The sequence below is a fragment of the Malaclemys terrapin genome, chromosome 4, assembly GCF_027887155.1.
Source record: "Malaclemys terrapin pileata isolate rMalTer1 chromosome 4, rMalTer1.hap1, whole genome shotgun sequence".
In the NCBI taxonomy this organism is placed as follows: Eukaryota; Metazoa; Chordata; order Testudines; family Emydidae; genus Malaclemys; species Malaclemys terrapin.
In genome coordinates, this window is record NC_071508.1 from 154142299 (window position 1) to 154161535 (window position 19237).

The following is a 19237-nucleotide window of genomic DNA, read 5'->3' on the forward strand; positions in this document are numbered from 1 at the left end:
CACACACACACACACACACACAGAGCATAAACAGGTGGGAGTTGTCTTACTAACTCTGAGAGGCCAATTAAGTAAGAGGAAAAAAAACTTTTGAAGTGATGATCAAGCTAGCCCAGTACAGACAGTTTGATAAGAAGTGTGAGCATACTTACAAGGGGAGATAGATTCAATGTTTGTAATGGCTCAGCCATTCCCAGTCCTTATTCAATCCTGAGTTGATTGTGTCTAGTTTGCATATCAATTCCAGCTCAGCAGTCTCTCCTTGGAGTCTGTTTTTGAAGTTTTTCTGATGTAATATAGCCACCCGCAGGTCTGTCATTGAATGACCAGACAGGTTAAAGTGTTCTCCCACTGGTTTTTGAGTATTATGATTCCTGATGTCAGATTTGTGTCCATTAATTCTTTTGCGGAGAGACTGTCCGGTTTGGCCAATGTACATGGCAGAGGGGCATTGCTGGCACATGATGACATATATCACATTGGTAGATGTGCAGGTGAACGAGCCCCTGATGGTATGGCTGATGTGATTAGGTCCTATGATGTCACTTGAATAGATATGTGGACAGAGTTGGCATCGGGGTTTGTTACAAGGATAGGTTCCTGGGTTAGTGGTTTTGTTCAGTGATGTGTGGTTGCTGGTGAGTATTTGCTTTAGGTTGGGGGGTTGTCTGTAAGCGAGGACAGGTCTGTCTCCCAAGATCTGTGAGAGTAAAGGATCATCTTTCAGGATAGGTTGTAGATCTCTGATGATGCGCTGGAGAGGTTTTAGTTGGGGGCTGAAGGTGACAGCTAGTGGTGTTCTGTTATTTTCTTTGTTGGGCCTGTCTTGTAGGAGGTGACTTCTGGGTACTCGTCTGGCTCTGTCAATCTGTTTTTTCACTTCAGCAGGTGGGTATTGTAGTTTTAAGAATGCTTGATAGAGATCTTGTAGGTGCTTGTAATACTCATAATACTCAAAAACCAGTGGGAGAACACTTTAACCTGTCTGGTCATTCAATGACAGACCTGCGGGTGGCTATATTAAATCAGAAAAACATCAAAAACAGACTCCAAGGAGAGACTGCTGAGCTGGAATTGATATGCAAACTAGACACAATCAACTCAGGATTGAATAAGGACTGGGAATGGCTGAGCCATTACAAACATTGAATCTATCTCCCCTTGTAAGTATTCTCACACTTCTTATCAAACTGTCTGTACTGGGCTAGCTTGATTATCACTTCAAAAGTTTTTTTTTTTTTCTCTTACTAACTCTGAGAGGCCAATTAAGTAAGACAACTCCCACCTGTTCATGCTCTCTGTATGTGTGTATATATATCTCCTCAATATTTATTCCACTCTATATGCATCCGAAGAAGTGGGCTGTAATCCACGAAAGCTTATGCTCTAATAAATTTGTTAGTCTCTAAGGTGCCCCAAGTACTCCTGTTCTTTTTCCTGAAAAGTGTTTGTCTTACCTGTTCATAAAAACCTCCAGTGATGGAGATTCCGCAACCTTCCTAGGCAATTTGTTTCAGTGCTTAACCACCCTGACAGGAAGTTCTTCCTAATGTCTAACGTAAAATTCCCTTGCTGCAATGTAAGCCCATTGCTTCTTAGAATCATAGAATATCAGGGTTGGAAGGGACCTCAGGAGGTCACCTAGTCCAACTCCCTGCTCAAAGCAGGACCAATCCTCAGAGGTTAACAAGAACAATTTACCTCCCTCCTCCTTGTAACAACCTTTTATGTACTTGAAAACTGTTCTAATATTCTCTGTCTTCTCTTCTCCAGACTAAACAAACCCACTTTTTCAATCTTTCCCCATAGGTCATGTTTTCTAGACCCTTTATCATTTTTGTTTGCTTCCTCTGGACTTTCTGCAATTTATCCACATATTTCCTGAAATGTGGCTCGCAGAACTAGGCACAATACTCCAGTTGAGGCCTAATAAGCGTGGAGTAAAGCAGAAGAATTACGTCTCGTGTCTTGCTTACAACACTCCTGCTAATACATCCCAGTATTATGTTCACTTTTTTTGCAACAGTGTGTAACTCTGTTAACTCACATTTAGCTTGAGATCCATCAGAGCCCCTAGATTCCTGTCCACAGTACTACTTCCTAGGCAGTTATTTCCCATTTTGTATGTGTGCAATTCATTGATTGTTCCTTTCTAAGTGGAGGACTTTGCATTGTCCTTATTGAATTTCATCCTATTTACTTCAGACCATTTCTCCAGTTTGTCCAGAGCAGTTTGAATTTGAATCCATCCTGTCTTCCAAAGCACTTGCAACCCCTCCCAGCTTGGTATCGTCCACAGACTTTATAAGTGTACTCTCTATGCCATTATCTAAATCCTTGATGAAGATATTGAACAGAACCCAACCCGAATGGATCCCTGCGGGACACCACTTGATATGCCCTTCCAGCTTGACTGTGAATCTCTGATAACTACCCTCTGGGAACAGTTTTCCAACCAGTTATGCACCCACCTTATAGTAGCTCCATCTAGATTGTATTTCCCTAGTTTGTTTATGAGAAGGTTGTTGTCAGAGATGCCGGTGTGGTGTTCTGTTCTATTCAATGTTGATAAGTCTGCTGCGTGTGTGTGTTCCCTCTGTGTGCTGCCCCGGCTCTGCAGATCGCTGACACAGCAGACTCCGAGAGAACCCCCAGTGATCATGGACTCAGATAGGGTACGAAGGCAAGTATCGGAGTGTTCTGATATCTCTAGTGTCCGGTACCTTTAAGGTATGCGTATTTTTGCAAAATCAGTCCTCTCCTTGCCAGCTTCTGTGAGCAGGGCCTGCCTCTGGCTCACAGCTTAACTTTGCTTTATGTTAGCAAAGTCTTGACCAATACTTTAGTTCAGGCCTCGGGCCTCATACCAGGCCTCTGATACAAGGGTTTATGTTTCAGGGCCTCATCTTACTACATGCAAGACAATATAAAAGCCTTACTAAAGTCAAGTTTCAGAGTGGTACCGTGTTAGTCTGTATCAGCAAAAACAACGAGGAGTACTTGTGGCAGAAGTGGCACAATCCCTCACTCTCACGGACCTTGGGAGACAGGCCAGTCCTCGCTTACAGACAGCCCTCCAACCTAAAGCAAATACTCACCAGCAACGACACACCACACAACAAAAACGCTAACCCAGGAACCTATCCCTGCAACAAACCCCATTGCCAACTCTGTCGGAGAACTCTTCAACCTCCCTGGACACTCAATAACAGACTTAAAAGTGGTAATTCTTCAACAAAAACTTCAAAAACAGACTCCAATGACAAACTGCAGAACTGGAATTAATTTTCAAACTGGACACCATCAAATTAGGCCTGAATAAAAACTGGGAGTGGATGTATCACTACAGAAACTAATTTCCCCCTACTGTTACTCACACCTTTTTGTCAACTGTTTGAAATGGGCCACCCTGATTATATTACCCTCATTACCACTACAAAAGTGATTTTTCCTCCCTTGATATTCTACTGTTGAGAATAGCCCACTACCACTTTAATTGAATTGTCTCATTAGCACTGACCATCCACTTGATAAGGCAACTCCTATCTTTTCATGTACACCTCTACCCCAATATATTGCGACGCGATATAACACAAATTTGGATATAATGCGGTAAAGGAGTGCTCCGGGGGGCGGGGCTGTGCACTCCGGCCGATCAAAGCAAGTTTGATATAACGCGGTTCCACCTATAACGCAGTAAGATTTTTTTTTTTTTTTTTTGGTTCCTGAAGACGGCGTTCTATCGAGGTAGAGGTGTACTCTATATATATATATATATATATATATATATATATATATATATATATATATATATATATATATATATATATATATATATATATATATATATATATATATATATATATATATAAATATAAAACCTGTCTACTGTATTTTCCACTCCATGCATCTGATGAAGTGGGTTTTCGCCCATGAAAGCTTATGCCCAAATAAATTGGTTAGTCACTAAGGTGCCACAAGTACTCCTCGTTGTATTTACTAAAGTCGAGATATACCACATCTACTACTCCCCCCCCCCCCCCCCCCATCCATAAGGCTTGTTACCCTGTCAAAGAAAGCTATCAGGTTGGTTTGACATGATTTGTTCTTAACAAATCCATGCTGACTGTTACTTATCACCTTAATATCTTCTAGGTGTCTGCAAATTGATTGTTTAATGATTTGCTCCATTATCTTTCCGGGTACAGAAGTTAAGCTGACTGGTCTAGAATTCCCTGGGTTTTCCTTATTTCCCTTTTTGTAGATTGGCACTATATTTCCCCTTTTCCAGTCCTCTGGAATATCTCCCATCTTCCATGAATATTTTGAAGATAATCTCTAATGCTTCGGATATCTCCTCAGTCAGCTCCTTGAGTATTGTAGTATGCATTTCATCAGACACTGGTGATTTGAAGATGTCTAACTTGTCTAAGTAATTTTTAACTTGTTCTTTCCTTATTTTAGCCTCTGCTCCGATCCTACCTCATTTTCACTAGCATTCACTATATTAATGTCCAATCGCTACTAAGCTTTTTGCTGAAAACTGGAATAAAAATTATCACTTAATACTTCTGCCATTTCCAAATTTATTTATTATTGTTTTTCCCCATTGTTGAGTAATGGGCCTATCCTGTCCTTGGTCTTCCTCTTGCTTCCAATGTATTTGCAGAATGTTTTCTTCCTAGACTTTATGGCCCTGGCTAGTTTAATCTTGTTTTGTGCCTTGGCCATTCTAATTTTGTCACTACATGCTTGTGTTGTTTGCCTACAAAGGAAGAATATAATGTTACCTAGTTTCCACTTTTTGTAGGACTCTTTTTTTGAGTTTCAGATCACTGCAGATCTCCTGGTTAAGCCGGGGTGGTCTCTTGCCATACTTTTCCTATGCAGCAGGATAGTTTGCTCTTGTGCCCTTTATAATGTCCCTTTGAAAAACTGCCAACTCTCTCAAACTGTTTTTCCCCTAAGACTTGCTTCCCATGGGATATTACCTACCAACTCCCTGAGTTTGCTAAAGTCGCCTCCTTGAAATCCATTAGCTTTATTCTGCTGTTTTGCCTCTACCATTCTTAGAATCATGAACTCATCATTTCATGATCACTTTCACCCAAGCTGCCTTCCACTTTCAAAGTCTCAACCAGGTTCTTTGTATTTGTCAGAATCAAATCTAGAACAGCCTCTCCCTTAATTGCCGTCTCCACCATCTGAAATAAAAAATTATCCCCAGTGCATTCTGAGAATCTGTTGGATAATGGTCCCTTCTGGCCTTAAACTCTAGGAAATTCCAGAGATTCTGTAGTTCATCTGTATCTGAAACTTTTTTGCTCTGGCTCGTGTGGTGGTGAAGTTGGTGGTAGCAGGTGTTGGTGCTTGGCTGTGGGTCTGTGTCTCAGTCAGAGAGCCATCAGTGACAGACTTAGGGTATCTTCAGTGTTTATTTGCAAACAAACCCAAGCCCTGTGTGCCTGAACAAAAATGGTCAAAGCAGCAGTAAAACTCTGCAGTTGGGGTTACTGTTGTGCAGACCCCCAGCTACAAGACTACTGCATCCAGCCATGCAGCCAAGGTGTTGGGAGGGTGTCGGTCAATTCTGTTGTACTTGGAAAGGTGTACCAGTCTGTGGCCACTATTCCTCTGGAATAGTCAAGATACTGAGCCCGTATCTGGGTGAGGAAAGAGTTTACGTAAGTTCTGAATGTCTAATGGATGTAAAAGTTGGATATTGGCCTGGAAGGTCAATGCTGAACTAATGGGCACTTCAATTAGGCACCACTTCCACCCTCCTCCTGCCAAGATGCACACACTCAAGTGAAGGTCCAACTTACCCCATCCCATGCTTTTCTTCGTTGTTAAAGGAAACAGCCATAAACCTCAGTCTAAACCTTCTCCTGAACTCATGGATTCCTTGGCTTCTTGCTACAGATCCAGTCTTTAATTCTATCTGCCTCAGAGTCATACAAATTGTTTTATATTTCTGGGTTGGAGCTGTTCATTAATATATGCTTGTTAGCATACATATATATTATGCTGATACTATTACCCACAATAAATTGTTCAGCAGTTATAGCCCTCATTAGCCTGTAGCTTTGTTATAATCCTGTAGGCTTACTCTAAGTATTCCATAATACCTTGCATTAGCTGAAGTAAACCTTGCATTGAGTACATATGAAAACTGTCAGTATCAGGACCATTTATTCATGGCAACAAGAAGAGTTACCCACACTAATGTAGGAGATGTCTTCATGTCACTTAGTACCCGGAATGTGTGTGCTAAGAACAAAGAGGAAAGGTGCATAATGAACTGGAGTGCATGAGTTCAGAACAGAGAGATAAAGGAGATACACCATGAGAGCAGAAACAAAAAGTAAAAGGTGATTAATTGAATCTCATTTCAGGTGATGTATACGTACCTCTTACTGGTAAACATGTCGGGTACAAAAAAGGTGGCTTTAGGGATGTAACTTTGGGGAGCAAAGTTACAAAGTAAAGTAACAAAGTAACATTGCTGCATGGGACTGCTCCTCCAAGGTTGCTATCCCATAGAACCTTTTTCCTGTGCCATATTAATAACCCTGATTGACATTGGTTATTTGGTCTCATGAGGATATTCCGTAATGAACCTAAGTGTGGTCATGCAATTGACTAGACAATCAATCAACACAGCTAATAAGACCTACTTGATCTGGTAAATCTCTGCATTTCTTGGAAGGGTGCTAACACGTCAGCAAAAGAGTGCCTCACTTCCAGGCTGTGCTGTAGAATCTGTCACGAGAGTTTCCTACATTGGCGCCAGAAAAGTTACAATACAACTGCTTTGCTGTCTGCAGGCATTGCTGTGTGTGATGGAATGAGCAGGAAGAAACAGTTTTTACTAGCATTTTGGCTTTAGAGGCATAGACGATTGCTGAAAGTGATGTTTCTAGGAGATTAAATGATATTTAATTAGGGTTGTTTTGGAGCTGTTCTCTTCTGAACTGTGCTATAAGATATGGTGCCATGGCAGTTTTTGTATTCTTTGCCTTGATAGTGAATGTTCTGTAATATAAATTGTGCTGCAGAATATCAAAGTATTTTTAAACCATATCAAACAGGAAAAAGCACTTTCAGCTTCCCCATACAAATGCTCTTTCTAATGGATGTGCTCTCTGCAATAACAAGTTTAAAAATTATAGTTTATTTACACCTAAGTTGCTAGAGCATTTAAATCTAAAAGTCAGACTGGAAATTCCAGCTTCTTAATACCTCAGTGTATTGTCACAAAGGTTTAAACTTGCTGATATGTTTACTTTCTAGAAGTTTGTTGTATTTTCTGGGTATTAACACCTGCACATTTCTCTGTGGTGGGATTATCTCCTAGACAACTGTAAATCTAGGATTATCCTTGTACACTTCTGTGAGCAAATGTTATAGTTAAATATGCATAGAGTTAATAACTGTAAATGTAGTTTAGACGCGAAAACAACTGGGATCAGTGAGAACTCTGTGCCATCCTCTAATGCATGATGAACTAAGAGCATCATTAGTTTTGTTCTTTGGCTTATTCCTATTTTAAAAAAAAACATGCTACAATGCTCATGAAAGGTGGCGGTTCTGGCTCAAAGTTCTCTTAACTATAAAAAGGGCTGATCGTGCAAGATTCCCACCCCTATGACAGTGCCTGTGCCCAGACTGGAGGGAGAAAAGTGACCCAGTCTCCCTGCCATAGTGATAGGTCACATGTACTCCCTGTCACTGATTCCTTCTGATCTACACACACTTACCAATGAATGAGCAAGGAAGTGCCTGAACTGGTGTAAACTACACCCCGAGGAGCCGAATGAAGGTATAAGTTAACGTAGGATGACCACTGTTCACAACCATTATTTTTATTGGGACACTCTCTACTGTAGCTTCTTGTCATGTGACTTAAACTGGCCTCCTACACCCTCACTGAACTCAGCTGGCCCTGTGCACTCTGCATTCCTTCAGGATGTAAAACGTGTAATGGTAAGTTAAGCTGGTCACAGTTTTTCAAACTTTTGTGAGAATTTTTCCTGAAATTTTGACCCAAAAGATGGGGAAACGGTGAGAAATTTCCAACATTTTCCAGCTGAACGGCTGCAGGTTATGGAATTTACTGTGAGAGTCCCCATAATGCTGGAGTAGCATGCACCCAACCAAACCTGGCAATGAGTCTGAGTGACACAGCTTGGATTCCCTCTAGATGCTCAGGAGGTGCCTCGGTGCTTCTGAAAATCCCGTCTGCAACCTTGGGCACCCAAATACCTTTGAAAACCAGGCCTTCGGACTTAATGCCCATCAATTCCTTGGCTACACTGCTGAGACTGCCAAGGGGTGTGCTAATAGCGATGATGGTTTTGGTAGGCTGGGCAATTGCTCACTCTGAACAAGACTACCTTGTGGAGCTGGTGGGTCGATTTAGTCACTAGCAATCTGCGGCCAGTGTTGGGAAGTTGAAAGGACCAGAGTGGTGTTGCCATGATGTGCGGTTCTGAGGCCTAGCTGTTCACTTTTTTTCGATATAACTTTGTTGATCCTTGTCACTCAGAGCAGCTGTCGTAAACACTCTCATAGATACAGGGGAGAAACAAACCCCAAATCCAGGGTGTATTTCTCTATTTAAAGTGCCTGTCACTTTGCCATCTATTTACCTGACCAAGGCCTTTTTAATGTGTCTGTAACGTACCAACAGATTAAAACAGACTTCAGTATCTAAAACAAAGGTTTGGGGAGGGAGCTAGAGAGGTATCATCTTCCAATAAACTGATGGTGGGTAACCCTGCCTGAAGGTTGGTTAGAGAGTGTCACAGATCCAAACACCAGAAGCCTTTGGATGATGCAACCTCAACATTTCCTACTCCAATGTTTATATTTGCCTTTCTGTTTTTGCTTGAAATCTTATATTTCGGGGGGTGGGGTGGGGAATGGCTCTGTAGAAACAGGGACTTTCTTATTGGCCACAATGTTTCCCCAGCCCCCTTGAGCTCCCTTCCTGCTTGTGAAGGAGATGTAAGAAGGGTTCAAACCTCCTCCTAGTAAATTCAGTGGAAGTAGGAGTGGTTGGTCCTGTAGAGCTAATGTAGCCGAGATCTTAGATGAGCCTGAAGCAGAGTGGGAGATCTGATTCCCCGAGAGCTTTGAGGTGGTTCAGATATAAGCTCTCTAGTCTGGATCTATGTCTAACCAAGCAGGAACTGGAATGCATACAGCCTCCCACACCATCAGTTCAGCTGCGTCAGCCTAGACTCTGTCCAAAAACCCTTTCATTGGTACCAGAAGCAGGAAGGTCACACTCCTCAGTCTGACCAAGAAAGGCAAAACAAAACCAATGGCTGGAAGTTGAGGCCAGACCCATTCCAATTAGAAATAAGGCACATATTTCTAACAGGGTGGGTGATTAACCCTTGGAATCAGCTGACTAAGGGCAGTGGTGGACTCCAATGAAGGCTGGATACCTTTCTGGAAGATGTTAGCTTAGCACAAGTTATTGGGATCAGTACAGCGATAATTGGCTGAAATTATATTTCCTGAGCTATACAGGAAATCAGATTAGATTAATAGATTTTAAGGCCAGAAGAGAACATTAGATTAATCTACTCTGGAACCTAGACACGCTATATAAACAGTGAATCCTATGTACACACTATATTACACATTAAGTATACAGCAAAGGGTAAACATTGAAGGGTTGTTGGCATAGACACTACACCTGCACTTTCAGCCAAGATAGCTTGGCCATTATCTGCCTCATCATGAATTTAGGATATTACCTTGCATTATTTGAGAACTCCTTGTGACCACGTAAGTAGCACTGTGCCAACCAGCCTACGGCTGTTCAGGGTTTTCCCGCTGGCCTTGACGTGGCAGCAGGGCATGGTGGTGAATGCACGTCTCTGCTGTTAGGGCTGTGCTAAATGCGCACACACAGCCCGGAGGTGGCACACAGAGAGGGCTCAGGTGCTAATAGGTCTGCAAAGATCACCTTGGGCTAATCCATCGTGTCTGAATATCCCTCGGTCTCTACACTTGCTGCGTCCAGCCCCCTCGTGCGGCCTCAACCACCTTCAATGTCTTGCACAGGAGGGGCCAGATGGGTGGACATCTCTTTCTTTGAGTGTGAAATAAGCCCAGATGTCTGACTCCTTCACGTGAGCAGGCTCATGACCTGTCTGCCTTTGTGCCTTTCCCCAACATGAGCTGCTGCTGCCGAATGGGCCCTGCACCATCTGACACACATCTCCAGGAGCACCAAGGAAGCATTCTCACTAGCAGATACTTGGGGGGAGGGCACCCATTATGGCCTTAGCCACTCAGTTCTTAAATTATCTTCTCCTATCTCTTTATTTAGCTGAGCCTGGGACAAAGTCAGAAAAAAGCAAGGAAAAAAGGGAGGAGGTGTATTATATATCATTATACACTTGTAGTGAGGTCCAGAAGGAGGTGAGCAGCCGACCAGTTGAAAGTTTCTGAGTGAAGATAAAATGGGTGGGGGTGGGAGGGAAATGGGCAATATCATGATGGGGGGGTCTACTATAGACCATAAAATCAGGAAAACAAGATGGATGAGGCATTTCTAGAACAAATTACAGAAATATCCAAAACATGAGTCTTGGTAGTAATAGGCGACTTTAACTACCTAGACACCTGTTTGAAAAGTAACATGGCAAAACATAAAATGTCCAATAAGTTCTTGGAATGTATTGGGGACAACTTTTTGTTTCAGAACCTGGAAGAAATAACTAGGGATTCCATCATTTTAGAAAACAACAGAGGGTCCTGTGGCACCTTTGAGACTAACAGAAAAAAATTTTTTCTGTTAGTCTCAAAGGTGCCACAGGACCCTCTGTTGCTTTTTACAGATTCAGACTAACACGGCTACCCCTCTGATACTTGACATCATTTTAGACTTGATTCTGACTAACAGGGAGGAATTGGTTGAGAATTGGAAGGTAGACAGCAATTTCGGTGAAAATGATCATGAAATGATGATTTTATGATTCTAAGTGAAGGAAGGAGTGAGAGCACCAGAATAAGGACAATGGAGTTCAAAAAAAGCAGACTTTAGCAAACTCAGAGAGCTGGTAGGTAAGGTCCCATGGGAAGAGAATCTAAGGGGAAAAGAGCAATCCTTTGTTAAAAGTATTGTACCAAGGCCATCGGATTTTGCAGGAAGGAGTTAAAAATCCTCATCACAAGAATAGATTCTTTTAAAACATTAAAAGACACCCACTCACATGCTGTGCTATTTTAAAAACCAAAGAGCTCCCCAAAGATCGGGGCTGTAGGACATAGATCTACGCAATCAGGCTAAAATACTATTGCCACTTCGGCACAAGGCAGCAGTACTTTGAGGGTTTGACAGTGAGCCAGTTTCTTGGTGTTGGAAGGGAAATTGGTGCCAGAGTCTCAGAATGTTTTCCCAAGTTATGCCTGTTGCACTGGAAGCACGAGACATGATGGACGTTAGTCACATTACATCATATTCCACTGAAAGGGCTCAGGCACTCCAATGATGAGCACAGTATAAAAACCTGCCTAGAGCAGAAAGATAGCATAGGGCTGCTGCCTCAGCACAGCACCGGGCCAGGACACGCTGCTGGGGACATTCCCTGGGGCTGGATCCATTAGTTTACAGCCCCTTTGCACTAGGGATCTGCGGCACAATGATGAGTTGTGGCCCCTGTTTAACCCTTTCTGGAGAGAATTGAATATCAAGTACTTACATCTCAGAAATTCATAGCATGCACTTCACCACCACCTGTGCGATTCCACTAGATGGACTTCAGTAACTAGTGCTTTGCTTGAGAGACGAATGCTTGCAGCCCTTAGAAACCAATGCAGGTAGAATCAACAGGAAGGGCTGATAGCATGCTGTGCAGCACTTACTATCCTGAGGCCCAAACCCTGCCCCCTCCAGCCCAGGTGCAGAGATTTTTCCAGGCAGCAGAACCTCAAGTATGTGTGTCCTCCATCCTCCCACGATGGGGCAGGGAACGATGTCAGGGACTACGTAGGCTGGGCTGCAGGAGTGTCCATCAGTAGCTGCGCTGTAGCCTGCAGAGCAGATTTCTGTCCATAGCCCTGCGGTGCTGCATGCCCCCCCCCCCCCCCCCCGTCTGTACCATGCCCGGTGACGGGCTGGCCATGGCTTTTGCCACTTATGCATTCCATCAGTGGGTTACGTGAATGGCTACATTAATGACTGCTTTTGCACAGAAGGCTAAATGATGCTATAGGAACTTTGACCAGTCGGTCACCTCTCTGAATCTGGCCTTTGTCTCTGTATTTGCTTGTTCCTGTATGTAGAAATGGCAGCTCCCATTGGTACAGGTGCCAAGTCATTTCACAATGACTACCAATAGCTTCTGCATGGGAATTACTTTCAGATACGCTGAGCTGGGCTGCATTAGAGTCTGTTTGTCAGCACACATGGCTCCACATTCCTTCCCCAGTTCCCTGAGCTATCCCACTCCTCCCATCCTGTAACCAGAGCACACAGATCCTTGCATATGCAGTCTGTAAAGTACTCTGCAAAGTTTCGCAAGGCAATAAGCTCTTTAAACAGGAATTTATTTTTACAAATGTGCTATGTTGGGTCATGAACAGGGCAGTATGTGGACTCCATAGGCACTAACCTCACAGGGAGACCTTGACTGGAGTCAGACTTCTGGAATAGCCAGTTAACCAGCCCTTTTCAGGACGTGCCAATGTCATGCAGATCCCACAGTGGAGTTGGTTTTGGCTGTGGCTAAACAGATTCCTATTGCTCCCTGTATTTAGGGTCTGATACTGTCAGGTGCTCTGCACCTGCTAGTCTTGTTGCCTTCAAGGGGAATATTGGGTGCCTGGCAGCTTATGGACAACAGGCGCTTGGCGCCTGGCAGTACAGTCCCTACATACCCTGTTTCCCCGAAAATAAGACATCCTCCGAAAATAAGGCCTACTTATAGTTTTGCCTCTCGTTGTAATATAAGGCATCCCCCCGATAATAAGACCTCCCCGATAATAAGGCATCCACCGATAATAAGGCATTTTTCATTTCTGAAAAATAAGACATCCCCCGAAAATAAGACCTAGCGCATCTTTGGGAGCAAAAATTAATATAAGACACTGTCTTATTTTCGGGGAAACAGGGTAGTACATGCCCAGGCTACATCTGCATGCTTGTCGGAACAGTGCATTTATGGAAAGAATAAAAACATGGTGAGAACTCCACCTGGATTTCCCTGATGTCCTACTTGATCTTCTCTGTGAATGCAGCCAGAGGGGGTTAATAGTGCTGCTTTATGCAGTCCTCAGGCTTCCAGCCCAGAGTATTCAGTGCAGGCTTTTGTGATGAATGTCAGAGAAGAAACATGGACCTGGAAACTAATCACTAATTACACACTGATACTGTGCACCCGCTACGTATATTACTCCTCCTTTTATTCAGGGTTGTTATGTGTATCCTGTTCAAAGTGTCTGGGCCATGTCATGTAAATACTGATCATGTGTTGCTTTTGGACAACCCAAAATATCCCTCTTTTGTCCTCACTCTTGTGTTTCATTGAAACAGTCTTGGTAAAATTCCAAAGAGAAGGGATGAACTTAAAATTACTTATTAAAATGCTGATGCTGATAAAGGATATGAGAAATCTGAGCTTAGGAACGTCAAAAGCTGTTTGGACAATTTAATCACCAACTATTCAGGGAAAGGGCCTGATGGCAGCCGCAAAGGGCTGTTTTATGCTGTTCCATTGGCAAAAAGGGGCACCAGGGCATAGCAGTGTTTCCGGGTGGCCTTGTGGTCCTATGCCCAGGACACTGGGAAAGGCATCGTGGCTGGGACATCCCTGCACCCAAACAACCTCTGCCAGCTATTAGAGTCCCCAGGGGCAACTAGCAACAAGCATAGTATGGAGCTGCCCTCAGGCTGTTCTAAATTATCCCAGGGCACGCCCAGGAGTGGGAAATCACGTCGCTGGTTAAAGCTGCCTTTTCTCTCTGCTGGCCTCACCCGCACGCCCAGGTTAGGCTGGGCACTCATCAGTTGTAGCCAAGTGTCTGTTTCCTGTGCGCCCCCCCCCCCCAATTAAAGTCTTGATAGGATCAGCATTAGCCTGGGTTCTAATTACAGCATAACACTATAGAAGGTTGCGAGAGTTTGCAAAGAGTTACCTCAAGGCATTAAAAATTCACATAAATTGTTGGTATTAAAATGCAGAATGATTGCTCAGGCTAATTGTCAAATACTGGAGAAATACCAGGAAAAATAACTTAGCAGGTTCTCAGGGTGGTCTGAGAAGCAAATCTGTAGCCAATCATTAGCAGGAGGATTTTAAAATGAGTTTGATTAAAGGTTAAGGGAATATGTTGTCCATGTTCGTGAACCCTGTGATATTGTATATACATGATAGTAATGTCTCTATAATTTTTGACTTTTAAACCTCCTATGTTTCCCTCTTTCTTTTATCTACCATCCTTTCCTCTTTTGAAAACAATGACAATTTTAAATATATTCAAGAAAAAAATGCATTTTCTCCCATTTGCAATCCTGGTAGCTTTTAACATGTCACTGTCTCTGTTTATGCAGTTTTGAAATAGCTTTATTACATCCATTTGTTTGGTCAGAGAATAAAATCCAAACCTTCAAATTTTAAAAGTGGAGTAAATAGGTTCATATAACAACATATCCCGATACCTTTGAACTCTGACCTACAAATGACGAAAAATAACGTTTCTCAAAAAACAATAGCTCATTTCCATTTAAAACAATATCTGTAGCAAAGCAGTCAGCTGCTCTTTGAAAGAGTTCCCAGAAGGTGAAGTGGCAAGGTGCTGCGACCGCCCACTTCTCCTCCTCACGCTCCTCTTGTGCCTGGGCTCGAGCTGCGGCGCATGCCCTGCAGCGAACCGTGGTTTGTCGCCCCATCACCGGCACCCAGGAGTTGAAGGTCTGAGTATCCCCGTCTCCGAGTGCTGAAAATGGGGCAGCACCCTCATCCTCCTCACTGCATCCCTCCCCATCCCATCCCACCCTGCCCCACACACCTACCCATCGCAGCCCTGAACGCCTTCCAGTGCTTTCCTGCCCATCCTCTCCACCTCCCAGAGCCACAACCCCCATGTCCCTCACCCCCATAGCCCTGCACCCCATTCACCTCCATACACTGCTGCACTCCCATTATGTCCCTATACACCCCTGTCCTCCCCACATCCTCATGTCCCTGTAGCCTTCTGCCTCTCCCTGCATCCTCATCCACCCCACATATCCCCCCAAATCCCTCCTCTTCCCTTCACTGCCCACTCTCACCCCCACCTGTTCTCGTCCTTGGCCTCTTTCCCTCCCCATCCTCTCTCCTCCAGCCCCACCCCCATCTTTTCCCCTCCAGCCAACCCTCCTCCCTTTCTGGCTGGGGGTGTCTGCGTAGGCAAGTGTGTGCGTGCATGCATTGTATGTGTGTATGAGACTGTGTGTCTGTGTACGGAAGCGTGTGTATTGCTGCATGTGTATACCTGTGTGAATAAAAATTTCAGCTTCTTTGACTTTTATTCCTTTTTCTGGCTTGCACACAAAAAATTGATGACATAAAAGTATTTATTGATTTCGTAACAAGTTTTTAGAAGAGAAGGGAACTCTAAAAGCAATGTGTTATTTCTTAAAAAGTGAATGTTGTTGACTAGTAATTGTAGAAGAGCCGATGGATCAGACATGTCTCCCCACCTTTGTCTAGCGACATTATAAACTCTTTGTTGCAGACTCTCTCTGTTTATGTGCATGTCCAGCACCTTCCACCCTGCAGCCCTGATCTTAGCTGGGGTCTCTAGGTATTAAACAATAACTGTAACAATAAATAACGTGGAAGTCTATGTGTTAGTACATGCTAGATGTGTACACATGAATATACGTGTGTATATGCATGTAGGGGTGTGAGTCAGTTTCTACAGATTTATTTATATAGGTATCTGGACAGGTATGCTTTTCTGTGGTTGTGCTCTATGGATTTATATTTGGGCTTCAGGAGTGGGCCTTTCATGGACCCATTGCAGCTGTGATAATGTGTGGTTCTAATTCCACACATAAAATTACAATAACTTTAATGAACAAAAAACATGGAGCTGGTTATGAAAAATGGGAAGAGGGGAAGAAAGAATCATGAAAACCTTTGTGAAATTTCATTTTTTTTAAAATTACCCTATTTGACTGTTTTGCTGCCAGCTTTAGCATTGTGTAACAAATAAAACCTGAAATTAGCATAATACATCTGTTAAAACAATAAATATGCCTGTTTGGGCCTTGCAGTGAAAATGAGCATGTGAGCGAGGGTGGAGGAAAGCAAGAAATGGGGGGAGGGGTGGAGTGAGTGGGGGCAGAGCCTCAGGAAGGGAAGGGGTGAGGCGGGGCAGGGCCTCAGGCAGGGGCAAGGCAGTGGGGCAAAGGTGTTTTGTTTTCTGGAATTAGAAAGTTGGCAACTCTAGGTGGAACAGATTGTTTAGCATAAGTACTTAGCATATATTGTAAGTGACCATTGAAGGTGGAATGGCCCATTAATACCTCTACAGTCATAGTACGGAAAGAGGGTTACTGGGTTAAGATTAGGGTTGTGGATTAATCACAGTTAATTCACGTGGTTAGCTCAAAAATTAATCATGATTAAAAATAATTAATCGCTGTTTTAATTGCACTGTTAAATAATAGAATACCAATTGAAATTTATTAAATATTTTGGATGTTTTTCTACATTTTCACATATAATGTATTCTGTGTTATAACTGAAATCAAAGTATATATTTTTATTACAAATATTTGCACTGTAAAAATGATAAAAAAAGAAAAAGTATTTTTCAATTCATCTCATACAAGTACTGTAGTTCAATCTCTTTATCGTGAAAGTGCAACTTACAAATGTAGATTTTTTTGTTACATAACTGCATTCAAAAACAAAACAATGTAAAACTTCAGCGCCTACAGTCCACTCAGTTCTACTTCTTGTTCAGCCAATCGCTAAGATAAACAAATATGTTTACGTTGACAGGAGATAATGCTGCCCCCTTCTTATTTACAATGTCACCTGAACGTGAGAACAGGCATTTGATTGGCACTTTTGTATCTGGCATGTGCCAGATACGCTAAATATATGTATGCCCCTTCATGCTGCGGCCACCATTCCAGAGGACATGCTTCCATGCTGATGATGCTCGATTTAAAAAAAAAGTGTTAATTTTAATTTGTGACTGAACTCCATGGGGGAAGAATTGTATGTCCCTTGCTCCATTTTACCTGCATTCTGCCATATATTTCATGTTATAGCAGTCTTAGATAATGACCCAGCACATGTTCATTTTAAGAACGCTTTCACTGCAGATTTGGCAAAACGCAAAGAAGGCACCAATGTGAGATTTCTAAATATAGCTACAGCACTCGACCCAAGGTTTAAGATCTGAAGTGCCTTCCAGAATCGGAGAGGGATGAGATGTGGAGCATGCTTTCAGAAGTCTTAAAAGAGCAACACTCTGCAGAAACTACAGAACCCAAACCACCAAAAAAGAAAATCAACCTTCTGCTGGTGGCATCTGACTCAGATGATGAAAATGAACATGTGTCAGTCTGTTCTGCTTTGGATTGTTATGGAGCAGAACCCTTCCTCAGCATGGACGCACGTCCCCTGGAATGGTGCTTGAAGCATGAAAGGACATATGAATCTTCTAGCGCATCTGGCACATAAATAACTTGCTAGACTGGCTACAGCAGTGCCATGAGAATGCCTGTTCTCACTTTCAGGTGACATTGTAAACAAACAACAGGCAGCAGTATCTTCTGCAAATGTAAACAAACTTTTTTGTCCGAGTGATTGGCTGAACAAGAAGTGGGACTGAGTGGACTTGCAGGATCTAAAATTTTTCATTGTTTTATTTTTGAATGCAGTTTTTTGTACGTAATTCTACATTTGTAAGTTCAACTTTCATGATAAAGAGATTGCACTACAGTACTTATATTAGGTGAATTGAATAATACTATTTATTTTGGTGTCCCTAGCCTCTGTTTGCCAGAAGCTGGGAATGGGCGACAGGAGATGGATCAGTTGATGATTACCTGTTCTGTTCATTCCCTCTGGGGCACCTGGCACTGGCCACTGTCAGTAGACAGGATACTGGGCTAGATGGACCTTTGGTCTGACCCAGTCTGGCTGTTCTTATGTTCTTTTGTTTTTGTTTTTTTACAGTGCAAATACTTGTAATCAAAAATAACTATAAAGTGAGCACTGTACACTTTGTATTCTGTATTGTAATTGAAATCAATATATTTGAAAATGAAGAGAACATCCAAAATATTTAAATAAATGGTATTTTATTATTGTTTAACAATGCGATTAATCGTGATTAATTTTTTTAGATGCCTGACAGCCCTAGTTAAGATTGTTGTAATAAGCTATAAATCCAGTGTCTCTGTTCAGACCATGATTTTAGTGTCTATCAGAGTTATGAATTTAAATTGCCAGGCTCGTCTTTTGAAAGTGGTGTGCAGGTTTCCTTTGAGGGTGAAGACTGATAGGTCAGATGTAGAGTGATCGCTTTGTGAAATGTATTCACCCACAGGTGATGTGGTGATTTTGTCTTCCATCATTTTCCTGCATGAGTTCAATCGAGAGCGTAGCGAGCATCTGGTTTCACCCAGGTAGTTGTTATTGGGGCATTCAGTGTATTGGATGAGGTACACCACGTGTTGTGATAGGCATGTGTAGGAGCCATGGATCTTGAAAGTGTGTTGTGGGGGGTGTTGATCACCTAGCAGTGGAGATACAGTACACCCTCGCTATAATGAACCCCTGTTCAGTAAAGTTAGGGGATTGTTACAGTGAACAATGGAGAAGTACAGCTACTCCAGCCCTAGGGACGTGGCCGGCACAGAGATGATCTCCAGCCACGGGGCCTTTTTTCTAAAATTCTCTCCAGGGAAGGGAACAAGGGATGCTGTTAAAACAAAAGCCTTATTTAATACATTACACTTTGAATGCTTTCACTATTTCCCCCTCTTTTTCTGTATCTTTAATAAAAGTTTCAAAGGACTTTTCATGGTGTTGGCCATGGTACTAAGCAGGTTGAGGTCTCTGTATGCCAAACCCCAAACCTTGAATACAATTATTTAAAGTTGGACAGCAACTGGGTCATGATAACACCTTTGATGCTCTTAATATATATGGAATGAATCTAATACAACAAGGGCTGGAGGTTGGATCTGAGGGCTGGCAGCAGTGGG